This window comes from Hordeum vulgare, chromosome 5H (genome assembly GCF_904849725.1).
Source record: "Hordeum vulgare subsp. vulgare chromosome 5H, MorexV3_pseudomolecules_assembly, whole genome shotgun sequence".
Lineage (NCBI taxonomy): Eukaryota > Viridiplantae > Streptophyta > Magnoliopsida > Poales > Poaceae > Hordeum > Hordeum vulgare.
The window spans coordinates 7,247,210-7,262,330 of NC_058522.1; the positions used below are offsets into that span (position 1 = coordinate 7,247,210).

General features: G+C 46.9%; 1 long non-coding RNA gene across 1 annotated transcript; it reads right to left on the reverse strand.

The window, feature by feature from the left end:
- Window positions 1-272: 272 nt before the first annotated feature.
- On the reverse strand, window positions 273-882 carry LOC123397701. Its single transcript, XR_006610006.1, has 3 exons — window positions 798-882; window positions 611-711; window positions 273-309 (listed from the first exon to the last, which is right to left on the reverse strand). It is a non-coding gene; the product is annotated as an uncharacterized LOC123397701 (long non-coding RNA).
- Window positions 883-15,121: the final 14,239 nt, after the last annotated feature.

Below are 15,121 nucleotides of genomic sequence, written 5' to 3' on the forward strand. Positions count from 1 at the left end.
GAGGAGCTTGGGTATGTCGAGGTGATGAGGCCTGAAAAAGCGCTGCAGGAGACCGATCTTGTCCGAGACCTCGGCATCGGCCGCGGCGTCCTCCGGCGACGACGCGAAGGTGCGGTCGAACAGCTTGGTCATGATGTACTTCTTGAGCCCTGCTTGGCACGCACGCACGCACAGACAAATCAGTCAGGATACTAAGTGTGATACTATGTATGAGGTGTACTATGAGCAGGTAGATGATGTTGAGTTCATAAGGATGACAGGAAGGTGCCGCGCCTACGACAACCCCAATCGGTACGAATTGCAGTGTGCCTGTCCACCGGAAGAATACATCCCATATCAAATTTCTAGAGGACAATCCTAATTGGTACTAATTCATGTGATCTAGATAATGAGAGCATATAAACGACCCATGTCGAATTGCCGAGATATTAACACATGGACTACAAGGTATTAGCACATCTAATTCTCACATCAAGGTCAAATTCAGGATTCCAACAAACTGCAGCCGCCCGATCAGATGGCTAGAAAATTATGAATGCCAGCATAAGCTACCAGTGATTCTTAGTAGTCAGCCAAAACCCATTTCCAGGAGGGGAAAAGGCGAGAGAACCTGGAGAGGATTTGGGCGTCCAGATCCTTGCGGATGTTGAAGGCGGACCCGTAGATGGCCTCGGTCCCGAACCTCCTCTTCTCGTCCCAGAACTTGGTCTCCTGCACGGCGCGCACCCACGAAAAACAGTCAGATTCAGAGCTAGCTAGGGTTTCGAGGGCCGGGGGGGGGGGACGAGCGGGCTGACCTTATGGATGGTGGCCTGGACGGGGTGCGGCGGCGCGAGGTCGCCCCTTACGCTGTCGTTGACGCCGAAGCGGAGCACGTCGTGGGTCTGCCCGATCTCCTACCATCTCCGCGAAGAAGGCCTGGACCCTGGCACCGTCCGCCTCCGCGCTGGGGTCCTCGAGGGAGAGGGCGGCGAGGAAGCTGCGGGGGTAAAGCTCGCCGGTCAGATCGGATCCGCGCGCGGGGGAGAGGGGAGATGGACTGGATTGAGTATGCATACAAAGTGAGGGACTGACCTCTGTTGTCCTTGAGCGCTCGCCGGCGCCGGCAGCGCGCAGCACGATGGTGAGGGCGGGCAGGGTCGGGTCGCCGCACTGGTCCTCCTCGGCCCGCACGTACTCCTCGCCGCACTGGTTCTCCTCGGCTGCGGATCGGGGGAGAGGGAGGGGTTGGGGTCGGGGCCGCGGGGCTGCGAGTGGGTTTGAGCTAGGGTTTGGATCTCGATGGGGAGCGGGGACAGGGGCTGCTGGATGGGGAGCGGGGACAGCAGAGGGATGGTGTAGACCGGCGGCAAGCGGAGGGATGTGTGTGTGGTGGATCTGGATCGGGGAGCGGTCCTCGAATGAAGCAGCGGCTATCCCCGCGGCGCGCCCCGGCGCAGGAAGAGGCGGGGCAGCGGTGGGCCGGGTATCCTCTGCCCACTGCGCAGCGTCGGCCATCCAGGACAGCGCCGCCACGGCGGCTAGCTCGTGACGGCGTGGATCTGGAAGGAAGGTGGCGGCGCGGATCTGGAAGGGAGGAGGAGTTCGTGGGGAGGGACACTGGGAGAGCGAGGGGTTGGGTCGACCCCGTAGACTGCTCGCTGACCGGTGGGCCGGGCTGGGATCTATGGTGGGTGTGGGGTGTGGATCTGTCTGCCACGTCATCGATCCAGGAGAGCTCTATTCCATCCAATAGGAAAGCTTTAAATAATTTGTGTTTCTTTAGACTATTACTTTTGTCAAAATAAACATGATAAAACTTAGTAATTTTTTTCACAAACTTTCCACGGCTTCTAGAGACTATAAACCAATACCACACCAAATTTCATAAACATCAGAGCTTGTTACATTTTCAAATAATATGAATGGTCGACATACCCGCCGTTTTGACCACATTTTGAAGTGGGCGTGAAAAAATCAAAAAAAATCAAAAAAATAGAAAACCTTCACATTGTGTCATTATATGTGACAAAGTTACTAGGTAAAAAATAACCTTGTAATATGACAATTATTTTTTAAAAATGTTCTCGGAAATGAGCTATCATGTGTGAAGATTAATGGCTTTCAAGCCAAATGATCAATCTTATGGTCACATTCATGGCAGAGTTTGTTCAAAAGATCTAATATTGTGCACAAGGGTGCATATTGAAATGGCAAACAATGTTACTTAAGGAAGTTTTCATTTTTCTTGCATGAAAAATTCATTTTCCATTTTTAAGTGCCCAAAATGAGTTTTTTTATGAAGGACATACCATATATTTGTAACAAAATTGTACCAAATCATTTTTCTAACATACTAGGACATATTTAATGTACAATTGACCAAATGGTTGGGTGTTAATGGATTTTATCGACCTCTCGTGAAAAAGACAAATTTTCATTGAATCAGCTGAAAGCGGGTCAAATTTGAACTGCAGCTACATTATAGTTTGCTCTTTATTTTTCTTAAAAATCATTTTAGGTATACAAGTATCTATTTAATCATAGAAACACCAAAATATTGTCAAGGTTCAACCACTAGGTAGGAACGGCCATACCCGATGTTTTGACCGCGTTTTGAAATGGCCATGAAAAATTCAAAACAAATTCAAAAAAATGGAAAACCATTGCATTGTGTCATTATATGTGACAACGTTACCAGGAAAAATAATAAACAAGTAATGCGACAATTATTTTAAATAAGTGTTCTTAGAAATGGGCTATCATGTGTGAAGATTCATGGCTTTCAAGCCAAATGATTAATCTTATGACCACATTCATGACATAGTTTGTTGAAATGATATAATATTATGCACAAGGGTGCATATTGGAATGGAAAACAATGTTGATTAAGGAAGTTTTCATTTTCCTTGTATGAAAAATTCATTTTCCATTTTTCAAGTGACCAAAATGAGTTTTTTGTGAAGGACCTGCCATATATTTGTTTCAAAATTGGACCAAATTATTTTTATAAAATACTAGTCCATATTTAATGTACAATTGACAAAATGGTTGGGTGTGAAAATATTTTATCCACCTCTCGTGAAAAAGACAAATTTATGTCGATTCAGGTGGAAGCGGGTTAAATTTGAACTGCAGTTGCATTATAGTTTGCTCTTTATTTTTCCCAAAAATCATTTGTAGGTATATAAGTATCTATTTAATTAGAAATACATGGTGTGGTGCCTTGACGTCGAGGTTTGGATGGTGTTCGAGGGCCCCAACTCCAAAGCGCGTGAACTTGCATGTCAGTCGCATGGTCACCTACCGTTGCGTTGCCATACGTTCTAGGTGGAATAGGCATGTCTAGCGGGTTGGACAATCCCTCGGTAGGTGTTAGCAATAAGAATACAATAGAAGAATCTCACGAGGAGACCGAACTAAGCTCAAACATAAATTAGCAGCCAAGTGTTTGATTAGCGGTGCGGGTAATTCACATAGACAATGGGACTAAATTTTGGCTGGGTATGATCATCTACTAAGGAGACTCTCTTGGAAAATTTTTAGCTCAAATGGATGAATATAGGTGGCACTTGCTTTGCAAACTAACACATTGTGAAGAAATATGGATGTTGAAGATGGGATCAAATGAATGAATAGATTGACCTGAATTTTGGTGTATGATGTTAATTTGGGCGTATGAAGGCATTGTATAAAAATTATAACATTTGGATATGCAAAAGTGACACTTCCTTTACAATGTGCCAATCTGGACAGAAAATGGTAATTGAAACTGGGTTCACATAGATAATTGGATTGAGCTGAAATTTGGAGGAGGATGATAATTTGGGCACATTAAGGTACTGTAAAAAATTCATAAAATTTGGATAAAGAAAAATTATACTTCCTTCACAATGCTCTCTACTGAACAGAATATTGGGAAAAATATTGAGGGAAACTGACGGAATTAAATGAGTTAAAATTTGGTGGAGTGAATATGGTCAGTGTCATCCCGTGGTAAATTTTCATCAACTATAAAGAAATATAAAGTCTAGTTGCTTCACAAAATAAAAATATTACCAGAAACAAAGATTGGGTGATGAGCTCACGTGGATTGTTAGATGTGGCTAAAATTTTATGGAGAGCTATATTTTGGGCACATAGATGATGTGGAAAAAATTCAACTCATCAGGATATTCTTATCTAGTACTTCCTTCACAAAGCTGTTAGCTGAACACAAACTTTGGAAATTTGCTGAGAAAGATTTACTAGGCAAATCGTTACGAAAGTTTTCATGAGGCAATGATTTGGATAGGAAAGAGTGCCCAAACAATATGAGGGTAATCAAAGAAATAGAAATAGCACTTCCTTCACAAAGTGCTATTCTGAACAGAATAGGAAAATGAATATTTTTGAATTATTTTTGAACTATGGAAGGGAGGGTTTTCACATATTTGAGAAATATATAGTCCAAAGTATTTATGAGATTTTTTCGAGAATTTTTGGAATGATAGAATAGTAGGTTGCTTCACAAACTAGGATTAGGTGGGATAGAATGGACCCACGAGTGACATGTCAACATAGTTAGAACATGTTACGACATTTTTACAATCGTCGTAAAAGTTATGACGATCTCATCTTATGCGGTTACGACGTTTTGACTCACATCGTCGTAATTTATATGTAGATTTGATCCCCTCAAACGGTTTACGATGATCTCGGATGAAATCGTCATAGATTTATGACGAATTCGTCAACGACATTTTAAAAAACATCACATATGAGCATATTTCTTGTAGTGGATGGCGCGACGAAAGGCATGCTGAAGAACGTGAGGGGCCCGTCACCCTGATGAAGGACGACGTCGAACCCCACGCCGGAAGGCGTCGTAGTCGAGCATGAACGGTCGGTCGAAGTCAGGCATCTGAAGGACGGGACCCGTTGTAAGTCCCGTTTGAGGGCCTCGAACGCCTCCGTTTCCTCCGTATCCCAGGCGAAGGCGTTGCGTCGGAGCAGGCGCGTGAGCTGGGACGCGATGAGGCTGAATTCCCGGATAAATTCCCGGTAGTAGTCTGCGAGGCCCAGGAAGCCACGAAGAGCCCGCGGGGAGTGCGGCGTCGGCCAGGCCGCAACAGCCGCCACCTTGTCGGCGTCCATAGCAACACCCTCGGCCGAGATAATGTATCCGAGGTAGGTGACGGAAGGTGTCCCGAACGAGCACTTCAAGCGCTTAAGATGAAGATGGTGCGCTCGAAGCTCGTTGAAGACGATGGCGACGTGCTGAAGATGTTCCGCCCATGTCGTATTGTAGATAAGAATGTCATCAAAGAAAACGAGCACAAACCGACGCAAGTAGGGCCGGAGGACGTCGTTCATCAAGGCATGAAAAGTCGCCGGAGCATTGGAGAGGCCAAAAGGCATCACCAAGAACTCGAAGTGGCCGTGATGACCCCGAAACGCCGTCTTCGTGACATCATCTAGGTGCATCCGCACCTGGTGGGAGCCCGAACAATGGTCGAGCATGGTGAAGAAGCATGCCCCATGTAGTTCGTCCAGGAGCTCGTCGACGACCGGAATGGGAAATTTGTCTTTGAGTGTCTGGGCGTTAAGAGCGCGGTAGTGGATGCAGAAGCGCCACGAGTCGTCCGACTTGCAAACAAGGAGGGCCGGCGCTGCAAACGGTGAAGTGGAGATCCGGATGATGCCCAGAGCTAGCATGAGTGCACAATGCTGCTCCAGCTCGTCCTTCTGCAGCTAGGGGTAGAGGTAGGGACGCACCGCCACCGGCGCCGTGCCTGGAAGGAGATGGATGTAGTGGTCATACACTCGGGCCGGCGGCAGACCCTGAGGCTCGTCAAAGAGGTTGCTGTGCTGCTGCACGAGATGGTCCAATAGAGGGTGCGCGGACTCGGCAGCAGTCGCAGCCAGCTATGGCTGTGGCGTCGCTGGTGGGGCGCCACCCGCGCGCCCTCCCACCGGATGCGGCGACCCAGGCGGTAGAAAGTCATCGTCATGGCGTCGAAGTCCCAGAGAATGGGACTCAGGGTCCGCAAGAAGTCGACACCGAGGATGAAGTCGAAGCAGCCCAAGTCAATGCCAGCGCATGTGATGGTGAACTGTTCGTCGCCGATGGTGATGGGAACATCCCGTGTGAGACCATGACATCAGAGACGATCGCCGTTAGCCACGGTGACCCGCAGCTGCTTCCCGCCCACCGGCTGAAGTCCCTAGCGGTGCATGGTCGACTCGGGCAAGAAGTTATGTGTGGAGCCCGTATCCAGAAGGGCCAGGAGGCGCTCGCTCGTCTGCTTCGCTCGTATACCCGCGAGGGCATGGAGGGAGACCACGAGAGCTGTCGCCGGTGCCGGTGCGACCTCCGCAACAGCTGGTGCGGCCAAGTCGCCGAGCTCGTCCGCGGGCGTGTCCTCCTTGACGTAGTCGGCCGCCTCCAAGTAAAAGTGGTGCGGGTAGATGTGACCTGACACGTAGGGCTCGTCGCAGTTAAAGCATAGCCCCTGGCGATGACGCTCGAGCTGCTCAGACGGGGTGAGCCGGCGGAAGGGCCACGTCAAGGCCGAAGTGGTAGTCGCAGGAGGGACCAGGGGCGGACGGCCCGGCACAGCCGTAGGCTGGGGAAACCGGGTCGGCTGTCGGCCCCACTTCGCGTCAGCGCCGCCTGCTGCAAGGTCTGCGTGCGGAGCTCGAAGGCGCAGGCGTAGTACATGGCTGTCTGGAGGTCCTGGGGCCCCCGAAGCTTCACGTCCATGCAGATGTGATATGGCAAACCACCGACGAGGAGCTCGGCCCGCTGCTGAGCTGTCACGCCTGGCGCGTGGCACGCGAGGGCCTGGAACCGGTCGGTGAAGTCCTGTATCGTGGATGTGAAGGGCAGTCGGTCGAGCTCCGCCAGCCCCCGGAGGTCCGAAGCAAAGGAGGCAGAGCTCGCGAAAGCATTCACATGAGGGCATGCCGCCCTCGTGCTGCTCGAGGGCGTAATACCACGTTTGTGCGGCGCCTCGGAGGTGATATGAGACGAGCCAAGTGCGGTCCGACGCGAGTGTGTGTTGCCCCCGGAAGAACTGCTCACACTGATTGAGCCAGTTGAGGGGGGTCCTCTGTACCGTTGTAGGCGGCAAAGTCAATCTTGGCGAAGCGCGATGTTGTTTGAGTAAGACGCCGTGTCCGTACGGATCGGCGGTGTGGATCAAGGGTGACGGTGCCGGGTCGATGGCCACCGGGGGTCCCCCGTGGAAAGAAGGCACGTTGCGGCTGGTGTAGAGGCCCGCGGAACTAGAGGCCCCCCGAACTGCACAACGGTCGCCGACTGCTCCGACGCCATCGTGTAGACCGGCTGCAGAACGGACCCGTCCAACCAGTACGAAAGTGGGGAAGGTGAGGGAGGGAACTGGACGTAATAGATCAAGACGCCTACTGGTATTGTGGCCGGCGGCCTGGAGCTGAACTGCGGCGGCCCCGGCAGCTGCAGCGCCAAGGGGGCGACCGGCACGGCCGATGCTGCAAGCGCCTGAGTTGACCAGGGCGACCAAGGTGGAGTGCTGGCTGGTGGGGGCGGCAGCTGCACTGACCCGGCGATCGCGGGGCCCTGCCAGGGAAGCAGCTGTAGCCCAGTGGCGGGGGCCGACAGCGCCGCCGGTGGCGGACTTTAGGGGCCGGCCAGATAAAGACGGATCCCCTGGACCGCGGTGGCGAGGTCGCGCAGGGTCCCCGTGACCTCCTCTGGGGTGTAGATAACAGGGGCTGGGGCGGCAGTGGTAGCCGACGCGGCGGTGGCGGCCGCCATACCCGGCGGCGCGGGGGAGATGGCCTGTAGTGGGGTGGTGGTGGCGGGCAGGAGGGTCGTAGCGGCCGGCGAGGAATGACATGATCGGCCTGGAGTCTCTAGATACCAAATTGGTAGGAACCGCTAGAGTTTTACCGGGTCCAGGGCAGAGGTTGTAGGGGATGAAGCGGGGCTGGCGAGGGCTGGAGCACGGCGGCCGCCGGCGGGGCGCCGTTGCGCGCGAGAGGGAGGCGGCGGCGCAACTAGTGTTCCGGCTCCTGTGGGAGCCGGGCAATAGAGTTATGACTATATTGCTTCATTTCAAAAGAGTTGTTTACGTCAGTTTATATAATGTCGGTAACTTGGACTCTAAGATAACTAAGATAACTTGGACACTAAGATAACTTGAGCTAAGCCCGTAACTAGTCCTGCCCATTGGACATCCTTCGTTGGTACATAGTACCGGTCATAACACTTCAGTACTAGTATACAAGTAGTTGTACTAGACCTTAGAGCATCTCCACAAGATGATGTAAAAGTTGGTGCCAAAAATATTGTAGGGGCTGTAGAGAAAGTTACTGTGGACTAGAAAAAATTCTGTCATAACATATGATGTAGAATTGGTGCCCTAAACAGTCAAACAATAACATTATTCATTGCATATTCTGGAATTTCAAATGTACTAAATCTTTCCCTAATAATAAAGCAGGTACTGTTTTTGTCGTCCGTCATGGCGTTTTTCGAAAAGCCCTCGCTGTTTTAGTTAATCAACCCGCGGTCCGAACGGGTGCATGCGAGAGAAAAGAAAGAAAACATCCACCCGTGCCTCCCGATCCCTTCTCCAGCCCGCCGCCACCTCCAACCACGCCCAACCCCGCCCCGCCTCACCGCGCGCCGCCACCACCTACCCCACCAGCGCTCGCGACCTTCCATCGTCGGTGCGTTCCTGCCATGCCCTGTCCCTCCCCGCCTCACCACGCGCCGTCACCGCCTGCCCCATCGGCGCACCTACCCCTATCTCCGGATTAAGTTGGGTCAAAGAGCGGGGAGGCTTTTGTTGCGAATCCTTGCGGCAGCGGCGGGGCTTGCCGGCTGCAAGGCGGAGAAGGAGCGCGACAACAGGGTGGCTTGAGGCTCGTGGTGGACCGGATCCAACGAGGAGAAGGTCGGATTCATCAGCTGGCGGCATCGACAAGGGGTTTAACAATGGTCAGAGGCAGCTCGCGTACTCCATGGGGGGATGCACGACTTCCCCTTCCGCAGAACGCTAACCTGCTTCCTCCCCCGCGCCCCTCCTCTTTACTTGAGCACAACATGGCAGTGGCGGATTGCTCTCAAATACTGCTCCCAATTCCTCTGTTTATAGGGAAAAAAGTAGTATGTCTGACCACGGTGGAATTTAGTGCGTGCTCTCCTCTATGCCCTATAATCCTCTTCATATTGAATTGAATCTGGGAATCCAACCATGGAAGAAACATCCATCTTCTGATCTTTGTCTTGCCTCAAGTGCAATTTCAGTTTGTCCAGTAGTGCTCTTGACAAATTTCTACAATGAAGAATGAAATACTAGGAGATAGGCTACCAACTCGGTAAGAATATAGATGTCAAGGATCTGCCTATAACTATTTTACTGTGCTTAGATTTGGTTAGCAGTTTTTAGGCTACATTGCAGCCTAAACGTGCCCCAGCTTGTTGTTGTTATGCATTTTATATTTCCTGATAGATTATGAACCGTTTCCTGTTTTTACTCAGTTTGGGGCTGCTTGAGTGGGTGCATACTAAATCGTATAACAAGAGAAAGTGAATAACTGAATGCGATAACACGTGTTGAACTCAAGTTTACACATTAGTGCACGTGATGTGTCAATCAAACGTACTATAACCCTCATATAATGGATGCTGCTATTTGCAAAGTAAGAATTGAATGATGCAAAGAGATCCATGATGTAGAAGAACTTACAAGGCCGGTAGTCTCCGAACCCCTTTCATTGGAATTTGACGAAATCCCCAATCGCATAGGTCACACACAATGTATTGAAAATGCGGTGTCTGCCGGTGCTCTGTTTTGAGATGTTTTAGTCACATATTCTTATCTAATTATGGTATGAGAAAAATAGCACTTCAAGTCCTTATCAAACGTGTTTCTCCTTTGTTTTGGTCTTCTCTTAACTTTTTTGTTTGCTTCAGGATGCCTCTAATTATCTAACAAATGCATGTGAGCAAAGATTATAGTGGCTCAAATAGCATGTAGGTTTAATAAACCAAATAATTGATTGTTGCCGTTGTTTTACTGATTGGCTTAGAAGTAGAGACTTGGCATGGGGGCTGCCGCTTGAAAAGATGCAAATGTTGCAACTTCACCAAAGGTTCTATGTCGCAAGTTGTGTGTGTCGGTGGTTCAAGGTCCTTTCCCTTATTCTATTTTTCTCTATAGTTTTTGTCTAATGTATGACGTATTCCTTCTAAAAGTTGTATGGTAATGAGCGAGCCTAATCTGAAAATATATTAGACTGGCGATTGCGTTAGTTTGTTAGATCGACAGGATGTAGTTGTAGGAGACCCATGCCTTCTATGTTCAGGTCATCGTTTTTTTTATTTTACAATTTTCAGATTTTACATTCCACAGTATCTTCTGCCATTCCGAAATGCCTATATGTATGGTTATAAATCATCTACGAGTACAGAATGCTAACTACGTTTCAGACATGAAAGCTTAGGAAAAAACATGTAAGCTAAAGCCCGAACAAATGCACTATGAAAAACGCCTTGATATTCAGTAGCAGTAGTGAGAACATATATATAATTAAAAATAATCAAAGGAGTAAAATGAGCAGACCAATTTAGTGTAGGCATATAACGAGTTGTCCTTTCTGTTGTTGTTTATTGTCAATTTAAAGTAGAGTAGCTTCTAATTTTCCCATGTACACTAGTAGAAAACAGGGCATTTGTCCCGATTCGTAAGGGCCTTTAGTCCCGATTCTTGAACCGGGACTGATAGGTCGTTACTAATGCCTCCCCCCTTTAGTCCCGATTCTTACACGAACCGGGACAGATGGGCATCCATGTGGACGCTGCGGGCAGCCCAGACAGGGGGGCCTTTGGTCCCGGTTGGTGACATAAACCGGGATCAAAAGGCATCCACGTGTCAGAAGCTGGCTACAGCTGAGGGTTTTTTTTAAAGTTGCTGGTTTAGGGGTTTTGGGGGTTAATTTAGGTTGTTATTAGCTAGCTAATAGAGAGAAGTGTCCTCTCTTATCTCCGTGCTTGGTTTACCAACGCTACTGCTATGTTCATTTCACCCGCTGATATATAATAACTCTTCATGCTCGCATCATACATCATCATATATAATAACAAGTCCTACTAATCATGCATCATCATACAACTTCTAACAAGTCCTACTAATCATGCATCATCATACAACTTCTACTCGTTATTAATAACAAGTCATATGATCATCATACTCATAGTCATCGAACCCAACCCTACATAATTGTTCTTAGCACATCATCAGTATTAGGTAGACCTAAACACACTTAAGATAAAATAGCATAAAACAATATAGACCCTGACTCTCCATTATGAAGAATGGAGATCATCTTGTCTCCAATTCTTGCGCTTCGCTTCCTTTTGCTTCCAAGAAGCTCCTTACGACTGTCCATACATTTTTTCCATTCTTTGATTGTCATCTCCACTTCTTTTAGAAATCCGGTATGGACAGTTGAGATTCGTAGGACGACCTGGTTGTATGTTCAAAACATCAAGGCGACCGTGCGTATACATCAGATGAGGCACACAATCATTCAGGATTATGTGTTGAAAAACATAGTAATAACTTCGTAGTTAGCAATGATGTATACGACGACGTGGATGATAGAGAGGGCTCCTAGATTTCTGCATAGAGTGCTCTTCAATTTTAGCATTCAAAGTAGGAGTACTTTTCCAATATTAGCATTCAATAAGCAAAACCAAATCGTAAAATAAAGTAGTATTCAAATTAGCATGCATTCAATTATAACCAAAACTACATCATCTCTTGTGTCCGTACATCGTCGAATATTATCACTAATACTCCTCGAATACTATCATACTTATAGCATCGCTAATACAGCTAGAACCGTAGCGCCCGACGGGTGTCGTCGCGGGCGGTGGACACCCAAAGATAAGGAACCATCACAGGATCAGAGCTCCAGTGAGATCCCTGAAGAACCTGTCAGGTATTGTCGAACCTGCCCTCCAATGCAACCATGTAGGGACGGACGTGCTCGTCCTCCTCGCTGACACGGTGACGTACCACCTCCGTGGTGTCCGGAAGCCTCGGCACCGTCACTGACCCACGCGACCGCCACCAAACAAGGATCGGGTCAACAACGGGCTGCCTCCTCACCAACCTACGTCCCCTGGAAGGTAGCACCTCCCAATACCAGCCCGGCGGAGCCCAGTCCCGAACATGGCCCTAATCAAGCAGGCCTCCACCGCCGAGTCGACGACGACGAGGATGCGGGAACTACTTCTATATATAGTTAAATAAAGTAGTTTTATTAATTAAATCAACTAGTTCAACTACTAAGCACTTACTATAAATAAATAAAGTAGTACTTACTAAAAACAAACTACTTCTATATATGTAGTAAAATAAAGTAGTTTATTATAAATCAACTAGCTAGTTCAACTATATATGAAGCACTTACTATAAATAAAATAAAGTAGTACTTACTAAAAATAAACTAGTTTAACTATAGTTCTATTATTTTTCTAACTAATTATATTAAACACTTTCTCTTCTTATTTTTTCCTTTTTCCTCTATTTTAAATATGAACATATTCATAAATGACTTTGATCATGCACAATTTTCCTATACATACACAATATGAACATATACATAAATTGACAAAGAAAATACTATGAACAAAAAAATCATTAAAATTCTATGAACAAAATTACAATAGAAAAAAATCATAAAAATTTTATGAACAAAAAAATGACATATTCGATCTTTGCATATATATGAACATACAAACATGCATATTCAACAATAATATCACAAAAAAATCTTTTAATAGAAAAAATCTCACACAATATGAACAAATTAATTACACAATATGAAAAAAAATCTAACAGAAAAATCTATGAACTACACATCTAAATTAGTACACATCTAACAAAAAAAATCTATGAACTACAAAAAAATTTAACAAAAAAATGTTAAAAAAATCTAACGAAATCTAACTCAATTAACTACACATCTAAATTAACTACTAGTAACATCAAATTAAATTAGCAAAAATTTTGCTCATGGCGACGGTGTCGGGGACGGCGACGGCGACGGCGACGGCGAGGTGCGGCGCGGGGCGGGGCGGCGCGGCGTGGCGACGGTCGACGGTGAGGTGCGGCGCGGGCCGGGGCGGGGCGGCGACGATCAAGGGCCGGCGGCGTCGCGGGGCGGGGGGCGCGGGGCGGGGGCTGTTACGCAGTCGGGGCGGCGCGGGGCGACGACGGCGACTGCGAGGCGGAGACGGACAAGCAGCCTGGCGGCGTCGGGCGGCGGGGAAGAACGAACTGAATCAAATATTCACGAGTGCTGCTTATATAGGCAGAGCATTGGTCCCGGTTCATGGCACTAACCGGGACCAAATGCCTCTTTTCAGCAGCCCAAAGGGCGAGAAACAGAGACCTTTGGTCCCGGTTGTTTCCACAAACCGGGACAAAAGAGGGGCATTTGTCCCGGTTGGTGCCACCAACCGGTACCAATGTACCCCTTTAGTCCCAGTTGGTGGCACCAACCGGGACCAAAGAGCGTGTGCTGGCGCGGTGCGCTGCTATGTTTAGTCCCACCTCGCTAGCCGAGAGGGGCTCGGAGTGGTTTATAAGCCCTGCCGAACCAACCACTTCGAGCTCCTCTCTACTGCAGGCTTACGGACCTAAAATCACTCTCCGTGCTTGTGGGCCTATTGGGCCTACTGCGGGCCTGCATCCTGGCCCTAGTAATGGGTTTCTAGTCGTATGCAGGCCGTGGTGGCCTTGTAGGTGGCACTTTTTTTAATTTTTTTCCTGTTTTTTGCTTTCTTTTTTGTTTCTAATTACTTATTTATTTTCTATTACGCTAATTCTTTTTGCTATTAAAGTTTGTAACAAAATTCTAATTACTTATTTATTTTCTTTATGATAATTCTTTTTTGCTTTTAATGTTTTGAACAAAATTCTAATTACTTATTTATTTTCTTTTATGATAATTCTTTTTGCTATTAAAGTTTGTAACAAAATTCTATATAATTTTAGTTTCAATAATACTAGAGGTTTATAAAAGCCTTTTAGTTGATTCCTTTATTTTAATTTTTTCCTAGTTTTTTTGCTTTTTTTGTTTCTAATTACTTATTTATTTTCTTTTATGATAATTGTTTTTGCTTTTAATGTTTTGAACAAAATTCTAATTACTTATTTATTTTCTTTTATGATAATTCTTTTTGCTATTAAAGTTTGTAACAAAATTCTATATAATTTTAGTTTCAATAATACGAGAGGTTTATAAAAGCTTTTTAGTTGATTCCTTTAGTACCAGTTCTAAGCCTGTTACAAAGGCATTTTATTTGGTACAGGTTTTATGGCTGGGGCCCCACGAGCACCTTTTAGTACCGGTTCGTGGCATGAACCGGTAAAAGAGTTTTTTAGTTGATTCTTTCTGCAGCTGTTTTTTAGTCCCACCTTGTCAAACGAGAGGCACTCGCAGCGGTTTATAAGCCCTGAGTGTAGAGAAGATGAAGGGAGAAGCGCAGTGCTCACCTGGACGTTGGCCTCAAGCTCAGCAACGTGCAGGTGAGCATTGCGCCTCTCTTTTATTTTGGCATGGTATCATCATTTCATCCACATAGCATATGCAAGAAAGTTGAGAGGGTTACGGCAAAAACTGGATGCACTTCGTGTACAAAACGGACAATCTCTTTCGAAGTATCAGGATTTCATACGGAAACTTGTCTGTTACAACATGCATTTCAAATGAACTACAAAAAGGTTGAAAGATGGCATGGTATCATCATAATAGTTGTGGAAAAAGTCTTCACTTTTTCTTCGCTTGTGTCCTTTCCTTATTGCACCGTAACCATGAATAATCTTCATCATTTATCAGGATGCTTGGGTCAGCCTTGACTTTGAAGGGAGGAATGTCATTAAACTTTTCATAATCTTCGGACATGTCTGTCTTGCCCTCCACTCCCACGATGTCCCTTTTTCCTGAAAGAACTATGTGGCGCTTTGGCTCATTGTATGATGTATTCGCTTCCTTATTTTTTCTTTTTCTCGGTTTGGTAGACATGTCCTTCACATAGATAACCTGTGCCACATCATTGGCTAGGACGAACGGTTCGTCAGTGTACCCAAGATTGTTC